The sequence below is a fragment of the Mirounga angustirostris genome, unplaced genomic scaffold (assembly GCF_029215605.1).
Source record: "Mirounga angustirostris isolate CCGP_5_RB_7025 unplaced genomic scaffold, mMirAng1.0.hap1 SCAF_8, whole genome shotgun sequence".
Lineage (NCBI taxonomy): Eukaryota > Metazoa > Chordata > Mammalia > Carnivora > Phocidae > Mirounga > Mirounga angustirostris.
In genome coordinates, this window is record NW_026991716.1 from 65,567,969 (window position 1) to 65,580,323 (window position 12,355).

Genomic DNA, 12,355 nt, shown 5'->3' on the forward strand with positions numbered 1-12,355 from the left:
ATCGTAATGCAATATCCAGGCCCTGAATTTCAAACTATAGATGAATTTTAAAGTGAGATGAGTTATTTTAACTAATACATCCCAGATTTAAACTAAGATGTTGTCGTTCACAAGGAAAAAATATTAACGATGTCCAAGAATCTATGCAAGGCAGAAGGAGCTGATGTAGGCTTACTCAGGTCACTTACTGAGATGTTCCAAGGCCATTGATTTAGTCTAGGGAATGGAACTAACAATATACTGAGTACTTACTAGATGTTAGACACTGTGGTAAGTACTAATATTTCTTCGTAACCACTACAAAATTGGATTGTGAAATCATAGCCACAGAGAAGAGGAATTAAATGTTTGGAGAAATGAAGCACTATATGACAGATTGCACAGGTAATGCTGACAGATCCATGTGGGTTTTACTCTGAATGCCAGTGCTGCACACTGGAACATGCTGCCCTTTTAGCAGATGTACAGTTGTAAGTTAATGGGTCAGTAAAGCTCTTTTATACACATTCGTTCATTAGATTCTAGGAGGTAGGTATTGTTGTGTATGTATTTATGTACGTATGTATTTATTTATTTATAATATGGCTGACACTCAATGTTACATTAGTTTCAAGTGTACAACATAGTGATTCAACAACTCTGTACTTACGCTGTGTTCACCGGGAGTGTGGTTACCATCTGTCACCCTGCAGTCGTATTATAATACCGTCTTTCAGCAGCCAACATTTAAGAACTTCTCTTCAAGCTAGAGGTAAGAACCTCAGTACGGTTTGGCTTCTTCTCTCACTGAGGACTCAGGACTGCTCTTTCTTGGTGAAGCAAATCTTGAATTCCTTCAGAGACAGGTGTAAAGACCTAAACCCAAGGCCCAGGGTTTGTGAAGAGCAGTGGTCTCAACGTGTGGTTGGAGGACTCCTGGGAGTCACTGAGATCTTCTCGGGAGGTCCCTAAGAATCTTCCTTTTCCACCTACATTTCTCTGGAGGCTGAGTTTTCTTCATCTGCTTTGATGAAAATAATATATCACAACAGGTTGAATATAGAAGCCAACATGAGAATTCAGCTGCCTTCTGCCAGACATTAAAGATTTTGGAAAAAAGCATACAATAGGGGCGCCTGGTGGCTCAGTTGGTTAAGCGACTGCCTTCAGCTCAGGTCATGATCCTGGAGTCCCGGGATCGAGTCCTGCATCGGGCTCCCTGCTCAGCGGGGAGTCTGCTTCTCCCTCTGACCCTCCCCCCTCTCGTGTGCTCTCTCTCTCTCATTTTCTCTCTCAAATAAATAAATAAAATCTTTAAAAAAAAAAAAGCATACAATAGTGTCATTCTTCTCATGTATTTTGTTTTGTTTTGTTTTAGATAGTATAGCTATTTTTATATTTTTATTTAAAGCAAGTAAACATTTAATAATTATTTTATTTTTATTTTTTTAAGATTTTATTTTTTATTTGGCAGAGAGAGAGAGAGCACAAGCAGGGGGTAGTGGCAGAGGGAGAGGGAGAAGCAGGCTCCCTGCTGAGCAGGGCACCCGATGCAGGGCTTGATCCCAGGACCCTGAGATCATGACCTGAGCCGAAGGCAGACGCTTAACCAACTGAACCACCCAGGTGTCGCTATTTTTTAATTTTTATTAATTTATTTTATTTATTATTTAAAAATTTTTTCAGTTTTAGTTTTTTATACAATAAATATCAGTAGATAGAATCCACATAAACAAAATCTCTTCAGAGGTCTTCAATTTTTAAGAGTTTAAAGGGGTCTGAAGATCAAATATTCAAGGACCTCTGGTGTAGAGTATTGTTTCTCTACACTAACTTGGATACAGATCAGAACACAGTTGATACGATAAAATGGGCCTTCCTATGACTATTACATTTTGGAAGTTCATCAATAATTTAAAACCCAGTTTATTTTTCAGCAGTGGCCTATGTAGTTTAATTTTTTATCTCATTTATTAGTTTTCTAAATCCTCAAAAGATGAAAATAAGCAGTCAAGAATATCAGAAATCTCAAATTCCCCATTTAATCAAATCAAATCAAATCTACCATTAAAAATAGTCAGGGAAAATATGCCAGACCTTCATTCCAAGTTTAATTGGACTATTTCTATAAGTCTATGTAACCTTCCTAATATTACTTAGGTCTCTACAAATTAGATCACAAGGCTCAGTTAAAATCAAATCTAGCATCCATTTCATGGCATAGCTTTAATTTAATTTAATTTAATTGATATATCTCTTCTCTTATAGAATAAAGTATACCAAGCTGCTATCCACTTATTAACCAATACCTTTACAAGTCAGTCCAGTAATTTTTGACAAAATCTCCGAATATTTTATCAATAAATAAAGCAGATGCATGTAGTACATTTAGAGTAGCACCGCTTAATTCTTTATAAACTCCACTGCAGACCAGGTGCTATGTCCCTAAATTGCATGGATTAAAAATCCATGTTGGTGTCACTAACTTTACATCCTGTGGTGTTGTATACCCAGAGGACCAAATAATGATAGATGAAGGGCATCTTAAAATTCTAAAACAGTAAGTGAATTGATCCAATATTGTGAAGAGGGTGCCAGTGGTGGCTGGCACATGGTTACCTAGGAAGAGATAAAATGGGTATCCTCCCTTGCAGTTATGAATGCTTGTGTGACTGAGTTATCGACAATGGAATGTGAATTAAAGGGATGTTAGAATCCGTAAGGATGGAGGCGTCACTCCGCTGGTTTAAGCTCCTGAATACCTGTGTAGAAGAGTCCATCCATCTGCTCTCAGTGACCACATGAAGAAGAAATAAACTTCTGTTTTGGTAAAGCCATTGCGTTTTTGTCTTTCTTTCTTACAGCAGCTTAGCCTTCACTCCAACTAATGCATATTCAAAATAAAAATACAGAATTTCGACAGAACATCTCTAGGCTAAAGAATGTAGCCAATTAAAATTATATAAAGGTCCAATCAATAAACTTGATTACATTAATTTTATAATTTTAAATGTTTATTCTTTTATCAACCAATAGGGTTTAATAATTGAAAGTTTTAGCAATTATAAACATGTCTACTACCGAGCTACACAGAAATAGAGATATTTAGCTCTTCGTTCTAGCAAAACCTGAGTGCATTATAGCCCTCTTAAATTGAATTTAATTTTCTATGGCTGTTTTGCAGACTTATTTTATCTCACTTTGGGCATAAAAACTCAGAGTGAAATTTTCCTAAAATCTCCTTGCATCTTCCTTATCTCAACACACACATAAAGATAGAATTGCTGTTTTTTGTCCCTTACACTGGATGTTAGGGCTTCGTTCTGCTATTGGCTTCTTGCACGTAGGTAGTCTGGCTTGTCGAACTTCAGTCTACGTACAGAATGAGAACCTTCAGGAAAATAGACTCATGGTAGAGATGTTTTCTGTTCTTGGAAATACTCAAGGACAAGAGGATAGAGTATGTGACAGGGAGACCAAGGTATTAGTAGTAGTTAGGACAGAGGTCCACAACATTTTAACCTGTAGGATGTACTTGCTTTGTCCTGTCTGACACTCCTGTGGGTTCACTTACTGGTTCTATGACTAATTTGCTAGTCATAACTTCAACTCTTTCTTTCCTTCCCATGAAAGCATATCAGAATGCCCGTGAGTGAGAAGAAAATACTTATTATACCAGGAATATCACATGTGTTCTAATTTATTGCAAAACTAAAATATCTAAACTTTAATACTTTCAGCTATTGTTAGCTCCAAATTATTTCTTATATTTCCCAATAATAGAAGTAACCGTCATGTTGTCAAATTCTTGACTAAGAATTCTAGCTTAGGTAGATGTTGAGGTTTAAAAAATAGAGTCAAGGAGGGGCGCTTGGATGGCTCAGTTGGTTAAGTATCCAACTCTTGGTTTCTGCTTAGGTCATGATCTCACGGTGGTGGGATCAAGCCCTGCGACCAACTCCGTGCTAAGATTCTCTCTCCCTCCCGCTATGTTCCTCCCTGTGCATGCATGCGCTCTCTCTCTCTATCCCTCTCTCGAATAAGTAAAATCTTAAAAAAACAAAACAAAACAACAGAGTCAAGAAATTCCTAATGCATTTACTCAATATTAGCACAATCATGTTTGCAGCTTTTAGGTTCTAAAACTCATCATAAATGAAAACATAATATAACGCTTGCTATAATATATAATATACAAAATAAACTTATGCTATTTACACATAAAATGGTCTTTGGTTTCCATCTATTTCAAACAGTGATTGGTGGGATATAAACTATGACTTATATATGTGAAATATGTATAAGATATAAATTGTGAAACTTCAGGAAATCATGCTAGTGAGGGAATTCAAATGTTGAACAAAGGGCTTTGTTCAATGAATGTTCAAATCCTGATAATCTATATATTTTTTCAAATTACTTAAGTTCTGTGCTATCTGATTTTTAAATGTCATCCTTTTAAAAATGGCGTTATACTTTCAACGTCAAGTAAAAATGAATTTCTGTCTTCTGTATATAAAGGCCTATGGCATTCACTTACTAGGATAAGGCTAGTCAATATTAGATTTTTTAATTTTGGGCTCCCCATAGCATCTTGTACTCTCTGTTTTCTATCTTATCACAGTCATCATAATACCTCTTTCAATCTCTCCCTAACCCCTACCCCACACCTTACTTCCACTATATCTGAGGCCCCTGGGGACAGTGACTTCCCAGCACTTTGCACCATGGCTGCCACACAGCTAATTCCCAGTAAACACTTAATTGGAATGAATTGAATTGGTTAGAATTAAGTCCTCAATAAATACCTCTCAAATGATTAAAACTCAGTTATCAGGGAGAAAGCTCATAATTGAATAAAAGCAACATAAAACTCAGATTCAAAACAGTAATTTCAATTATGCTCTAATTGAAGGTTTAGCTGTATTCTTTCCTTAACCTTTCATGGGCCTCATGTTCTCTTTTCTATTCCCTCTAGACTGGTGCTGGTCTAAAATCTAAATTTTTATTTCTGTGACTTATAAACAGGATATTTAGAATCATAGAATTTAGTTACATTAGTCACTAAGTTTTTGTGCATCTCAGTTTTCCTTCTCTGAAATTAGGGAATTGTGTTGCATCTGTGTGTCATGTATGGAAGGGAAATTGTTGCTTGGCAATGAGCTTTAACTGTTCAGTCCCTGTGGAGATCCATCAGGCAAGGGAAGGTGCTAAATATGGAATTCCTCTGGGTTCTAGTCTCTCCACTTTCAAACATAATAGAGTTAAAACTCATAGTTACAACTCAGATATGCAGACATATAACTTTATTTCTCCACAAGTGAACTTAACCTGTCTCTGAGCTCTGTTTTGTGTGGTGTAGGTGATTAACCTTGCTTCTGGTTTCCTCAGTCCTGTCCAGATTATGTTAGCAGTCTTTTTAGTCCCCCCCACTTTTCCTTCTCTTCTCCTTGCTGGATCTGGGAGCAGAGGTACCCTTGCTCAACAATATCACAATTTTACTTAACTTCATAGTGTTAGAGGAGGAGCCTCTGGTCCATTTGCTGTCCTCAGACTGCTGCTGAGGGGTCTCATCTTGCATGACAAGCACATATCCTCCTCTGCTCTTGCTGTGCCTGTTGTCACAGTGTGGCTATTGCAACCTAAGGTTTGTTCTCTCTGCACTATCAGCATACCGTGGTTCCTTCCCACTGCCTTTCTCTTGCAGATCTGCTTGAGAGCTTGCTGTGAATCCTGTTCAGTCCCCAATCAGGGACACTCACACCCCCTGCTGGGGGGCCACTTACCCTGTGGTGACAATCCCAGTGAGTTTACCTGCTCACCAGGTTATCCTTAGAATCACCTCCTGGGGCTGACAGAAACTCCAGGTATGTCTGTGGTATCCCAGACCTCTCCCTGCCTACAGCCTACACTCTCTCCCTACAGTGGTGCCCTACCACCATTCCTCCTCTACTGTGGCCATCTCTTATCAGTTTGGGGCTTATGGGAAGATGGCCTCAGATTGAAAAATAAGCTATGAAATGAATGGAAGGTGGTGAAGTAGTGACAGTGAGTGTGGACAACAGGATACAATTGTTTTTAAGGGAGGGTAGAAAAATAAGCCTTGTGTGGAGGGAGGTTGGGTCCAGAGAGTTTGGCTTGCTAGTGGGATAGAAACAGTGAACATGCTGTCTTCGACGTCTCCCACACATTGTCTTTTTTTGTTTTGTGTTACCTGTGAAACTCTGTCCTGTGACTAAGTTGGTTTACATTTCATTTATTTATTTAGCAAATACTTATTTTAACCCTACCATGTACCAGGTCCAAATCGCCCACATTTCCACATTTTTGTCATATTTAATTTATTTTAATGTGAAATTTCAAAATAATGTAAAACTGACCATATAGCAAATGACTCCCCTCCCATATATGTGTTGGTTTGTACTTTAATCTGATCACAGGAATTGGATTTTTTGACTCCTGCAGACATTGTGTGGCTGCCGCAGCCTGAGGCTTGTTCTGTCAGCATGGCCTGTGCACAGTGGTTTCTTCCCATTGGTCATATAGCTACAACTTCACTGGAATAAAACTATTAGACCACCAGAAACCGTGTGGAAGAAGATGGATCCAAACTATGTCAGGTATAAAGGAAATGAAAAAAGAGCTATCTTAATATTTGTGGGTCAAGTGTCTGGTAGGATTTGATAGCAATCATGCAAGACAGAATAGGTGGTTAAAGTTTGCCAATATCAACATTCCTTCATACACACCCTTGACATAGAAATTTCCCTTTCAAATAGATTTAGTCTCTAAGGGGGAATATGGCCCTTTACAACCATTTTCTAGGTAGATGTTCATCTAAACTCAAGGTATGGTGTATATGGTGGTGACAGTTGAGTGGAGGTGAAGACCTTTAACTCAAAAAATGAATTAAAAAAACACCAGTTTTCTTATGATTAAAGAAAGATTTTGTCAGTAAATTAAAAACAACAACAACAACTTCTGGACTTTGTGTTTCAGAAAAGGAAACGGTAAAGGGTGCCTGGGTGGCTCAGTCAGTTAAGCATCTGCCTTCGGCTCAGGTCATGATCTTAGGGTCCTGGGATGGAGCCCTGCATAGGGTGCCCTGCTCAGCAGGGAGCCTGCTTCTCCCTCTGCCCCTTCCCCCCTGCTTGTGCTCTCTCTCTCTCTCAGGCTCTTTGTCTCTCTCTCTCTCTCAAATAAATAAATAAAACCTTTTATTTATTATTTGACAGAGAGAGACACAGTGAGAGAGGGAACACAGCAAGGGGAGTGGGAGAGGGAGAAGCAGGCTTCCCGCTGAGCAGGGAGCCCGATGTGGGGCTCAATCCCAGGACCCTGGGATCATGACCTGAGCCGAAGGCAGACGCTTAATGACTGGCCACCCAGGTGCCCCTAAATAAATAAAATCTTAAAAAAAGAAAAAAGAAAAAAAAGGTAGGGTTATTTTTGAGATAACTGTAAAATCCTACTTAAATCATAGCAAGGAAGGGCAAGGAGAACACTAAAGCCTTTATTTTATGTACTATCAGAGCTATTAAAACATTCTAAAATAGTTTTATTCACCATGTAGTTAATAACCAAGTATAAAAATATGAGCAGCAAGAAGTATAAAGTCATTATTTTTTAAATCATCAGAATTCTGAAAGTAGATTTCAACATTTGGATATAGCAAATGATATAAACATGTTTGAATTAAACACACTGAACATATCAATAGGTTTTACAACCTAAAACTACTCTAAACACTTACAGTAAAAACTACCTCATTTGAGTACAGCATAGGTATAGGAAGATAAAACATGCCTTAACCTATTTTTCCATCCCACTACCTGAGGTAAAAGCTTTCTTTCCTCTAACATCTCAAGTGTTGTCTTTGTCTTTAGATGATAGAGCCACAACAAAAGCTTTACAGAAGAAGTAAGATAGGAAAAAAGAGGATTCTGTCATTGTTATAAAATCTATTGAGAACAAGGAGAGGAGGTTAACTAAAGAACAGAGAGGCCCATATTCTTTTCTTTTCTTAAAATTTGCTACTTTTAAGAAAACAGGAACTTTTATCTCTGGTTTCTAGGGCTCATAAGTCTTCAGTCAGTGGAGCTCACTCAGTATTACAGTAGTTTTTAGAAATGTGGTCTTAGGTAACGGCAGTTTAGATAACAAGATATTAATTTTCAAGAGGTATAGATTCTATATTACTGTAGATAGGTCAGTTACTCAGATGCACATGAGGGGAAGATTCAAGGAGTTCAGATGAAGACTCTGCTTTGGTTTTAATTCTTTTAAGTCCCTAGATACCACTTATGCAAAACACTGTTGCTAGTTAGGAATACCTTTAGAAGGTTTAAACAATTTTGCTGTTATTGTAGACCATGCCAATTTATTTATGCTTCTCTGATATTCATTATGTATGCTTATCTAATTTCTAATCAGGAGACTTTGGTAATGGGATTATCACAAAGAAACCAAATACAATATTACTCAACTAGTGGAAATCATATTGCACTGTTATTTAGGATTTAAGCCTTAGAAAGGATTTGAAGCTTGTGAGATTAATCATAGTGCAAAATATTATCATCTAGTCTGTTGTATGTCTACAAAGATAGTTTTATTGCTGGGTTTTATAATACTAAACAGTCAACTGGGTCACCTTTTGCAAATATGTCTTTACAGGAAGAATGCTTATGGCTAAAGGATTCACACACACACACATTCCCTTCACCCCTGGCTTAATGAAATATAATTGACATATAACGTTGTATAAGCTTAAGATATAAACAAAGTGATGATTTGGTATATGTATATATTGGGAGATAATTACCAAAATAAGGTTAGTTAACACATCAGATGCTCACAGTGTTACCTGTTTTCTGTTGTTTGTTTTTTATATTGTGGTTGAGAACTTTTAAGATTTACTCTCTTAACTTTGCAATATACAATAGAGTATTGTTAACCATAGTTAGCTAGGTGTACATTAGATCTCCAGAACTTATTCATCTTATAACTGGAAGTTTGTACCCTTTGACCACATTCACCCCTACCCTTGACCACCACCAATCTACTCTCCGTTTCTATAAATTTTGGTTTTTAGTGATATCATGTGGTATTTGTCATTTTCTGTCTGGCTTATTTCACTTAGTATAATGCCTTCCAGGTTCATCCATGTTTTTAAAAATGACAGGATTTCCTTTGTTTTTATGGCTGAATAATATTTCATCTATTTACACACATACACACGCACACACACACTCACACACACACTCCATTTTCTTTATCCATTCATCCACTGATGGACATTTAGATTATTTCCATGTTTTGGCTATTATAAACAGCACTGCAGTGAACAAGGGAGTGCAGGTAGTTTTTTAAGATACTGAATTTGCTTCAGATATATACCTAGAAGTGGGATTACTGGGTAATTCTATTTTTAATTTTTTGAGGAACTTCCATACTGTTTTCCATAATAGCTGTTCCAGTTTGCATTCCCACCAACAGTGTACAAGTGTTTCCTTTTCTCCACCTCCTTGCTAGCATTTGTTATCTCTTTTTGATTATAATAAAGATCCTACCAGGTGTGAGGTGATATCTCATTGTGATTTTGATTTACATTACCTTGATGATTAGTAATGTGGAGCACTTTCTCATGTACCTGTTAGCCATCTGTATGTCTTCTAAGGAAAAATATCTATTTAGGTCCTCTGCCCATTTTTTAATTAGGTATTTGTTTTTTATTTTTGTTGTTGTTTGCTATTGAGTTTTATATATTTGCTATAGGAGGTCCTTATATATTTTGGATATTAACCTCATATTGGATATATGGTTTAAAAATATTTTGCCCCATTTCATAGGTTGTCTCTTTACTCTATTGATTATTTCTCTTGCTGTGCAGAAGCTATTTAGTTTGATGTAGTCATACATGTTTATTTTGACTCTTGTTGCTTGTACTTTAGGTGCCATATCCAAAAAATCACATACCAAGAATGTCAAGGGGGTTTTCCCATGTTTTCTTCTAGGAGTTGTAGGGTTTCAGGTTTTAGATTTAAGTCTTTAATCTATTTTTAGTTAATTTTTTGTGAGTGGTGTAAGATAGAGGTTCAGCTTCATTCTTTTACATCTGAATATCCAGTTTACCCAACACCATTTATTGCAAGGGCTATTTTATCCCCATTGAGGATTCTTGACTCTCTTGTCAAATACTAGTTGACCATCTATGCCTGGGTTTATTTCTGGGCTTCAATTCTTTTCCATTGGTGTATGTAATTATTTTTTATGCCAGTACCATACTGTGTTGATTACTCTAGCTTCAGAGTATAGTTTGAAATCAGAAAGTGTGATGCCTCCAACTTTGTTCTTCTTTCCCATGAATGCTTTGGCTATTCAAGGCTTTTGTTAGTTCCATAAAAATTTTAGAATTGCTTTTTCTAGTTCTGTGAAAGTTGTCATTGGAATTTTGATAAGGATTGCATTGAATCTGTAGATTGCCAAAGGTAGTATGAACATTTTACCAATATTAATTCTCCCAATTCATGAACATATCTTTCCAATAAATTGTGTCTTCTTCAATTTCTTTCATCAGTGTCTTACAGTTTTTTGCACACACATACTTTTTAAAATTGAAGTATAGTTGACACACAGTTACATTAATTTCAAGTGTACTACACTTTTTATCTGTATGAAACTAACTGAAATACACAATCAAGTTTATTTCAGAAGGTACCATGTGGAAGGAGATGGGTCCAAATTATGTCCAGGTGTAAAAGAACTGAAGAAAGAGCTGTTAATTCTTATGGGGCTTACATAACATTTTTACAAACACCTCACTTATAATATTGAACCTAGATTGATCCAATTAGGTGAGGTATAATAAAGCTGATAATCTTTCTAAAAATGAATAAATAGTAGTAATAAATTGAAAAGTAAGTTGAAGATTCAACAGAAGATCTTCAAGAATTAGAATAGTTTTCCTGAACTCCATGTTTACCTTGATTCCTGCTTGGATTTGGATTTCAGAGTCTAGCTTTTGTTGGTTACAAGTTGCTGAAAAGATAGTGTAGGCATTGATACCATCTATGAATAGCCCACTTAAAGACTTATAAAGTCCCCATTTACCCTAGAATATCTCTTGGTACATCTTGCATCTAAAAAAGATGCATGCATTGTGCCTAAACATTTGCATCGTTAATCCATTTGTAGTTTAAAGTAATGCAGACTGCTGTTGAATTCATTCAGTCTAACATCATAGCAATAATCTCTTAGTGACTGAATTGACTCTGTTCTACATAAAACGTCTGATTTAATTGTATTATCTTTAGCTACCGGTAAAGTTCTGAGGACATGTGTTGCAGAACTGTGTTTGTGAGAATGAGATCTGGGTGGTGAGAGTGGGCTTCCTTTTGATGTACAGGGGGGCAATATGAAGGAATAAAGACACTGAGATAGAGCAGGAGGCCAGGAAAGTTTGGTAGTATTATGAAGGTTTATTTGGGGAGGTAACTCTTTTGCTGAAGCTTAAATACCTAGGATTTCATAGGATCATGAGATGGTAGAATTTCCTGGCTGAGGAAAGAGAGTTACAAAAAAATGAGGAGCTATAAATCTGCTATATATATAGTATCTGAAGTTGAACTAATAGAATGGAGACCAATTTACTTTCAACAATTAGAAGACTCAAAAGTAAAATTTCTTCTGATTACATTTTATATATTATTTGATGATGGTATATTCTGTTATCTCTCAAAATCTTATTATGGGATTCACTGTGTTGCAAATAGCTGGGTAATAGGAGGAGAAAGAAGGTAAAGGTGTACTCAAGTCATGGAATACCAAATTAGCTATGATTCTGGTGAGAAAATGGCAACAAGGGAAATTGCTACTCACAAAAAGTATTGTAAGATAAAACTGGATTGTTAAAGGAAGATACATGGGTCCTACTTCATAAGGCCAAATCACATAAGTTCAAGGCAGTCTTGGAGGGAACACATGACCAGGAGAGATGTCTTAGGACTGGGGTGAATCAAGAATGTGTGTTCTAAAGGAAACAATCTTGTATCCTTAAGATTTTTGGACATTTTGCCATTGTAAGAGTTTAGAACTTATTGCCTGATGTTACACAGTGCAAGGGTTTCTTCATTTTACAAGGCATGCTAGTACATGATTCTTTTATAATACTTTTTTTCATGAGGATAAAACTGGGCCATTGCCATTATGTGAAGCAGGTAGTACAGTGTGTTTTTTTGAGAAGTTCATGCTGAAAAGAGAAGAGCTGAACACAGGTCACATAAAGGGTATAGGTAGGTCACCAAAGCAGAGTTGCAGAAGCTCAATAGGAAAGGAAAGCTATTAGCTGAATATACAAATCTGAATAAACATGAAGGTG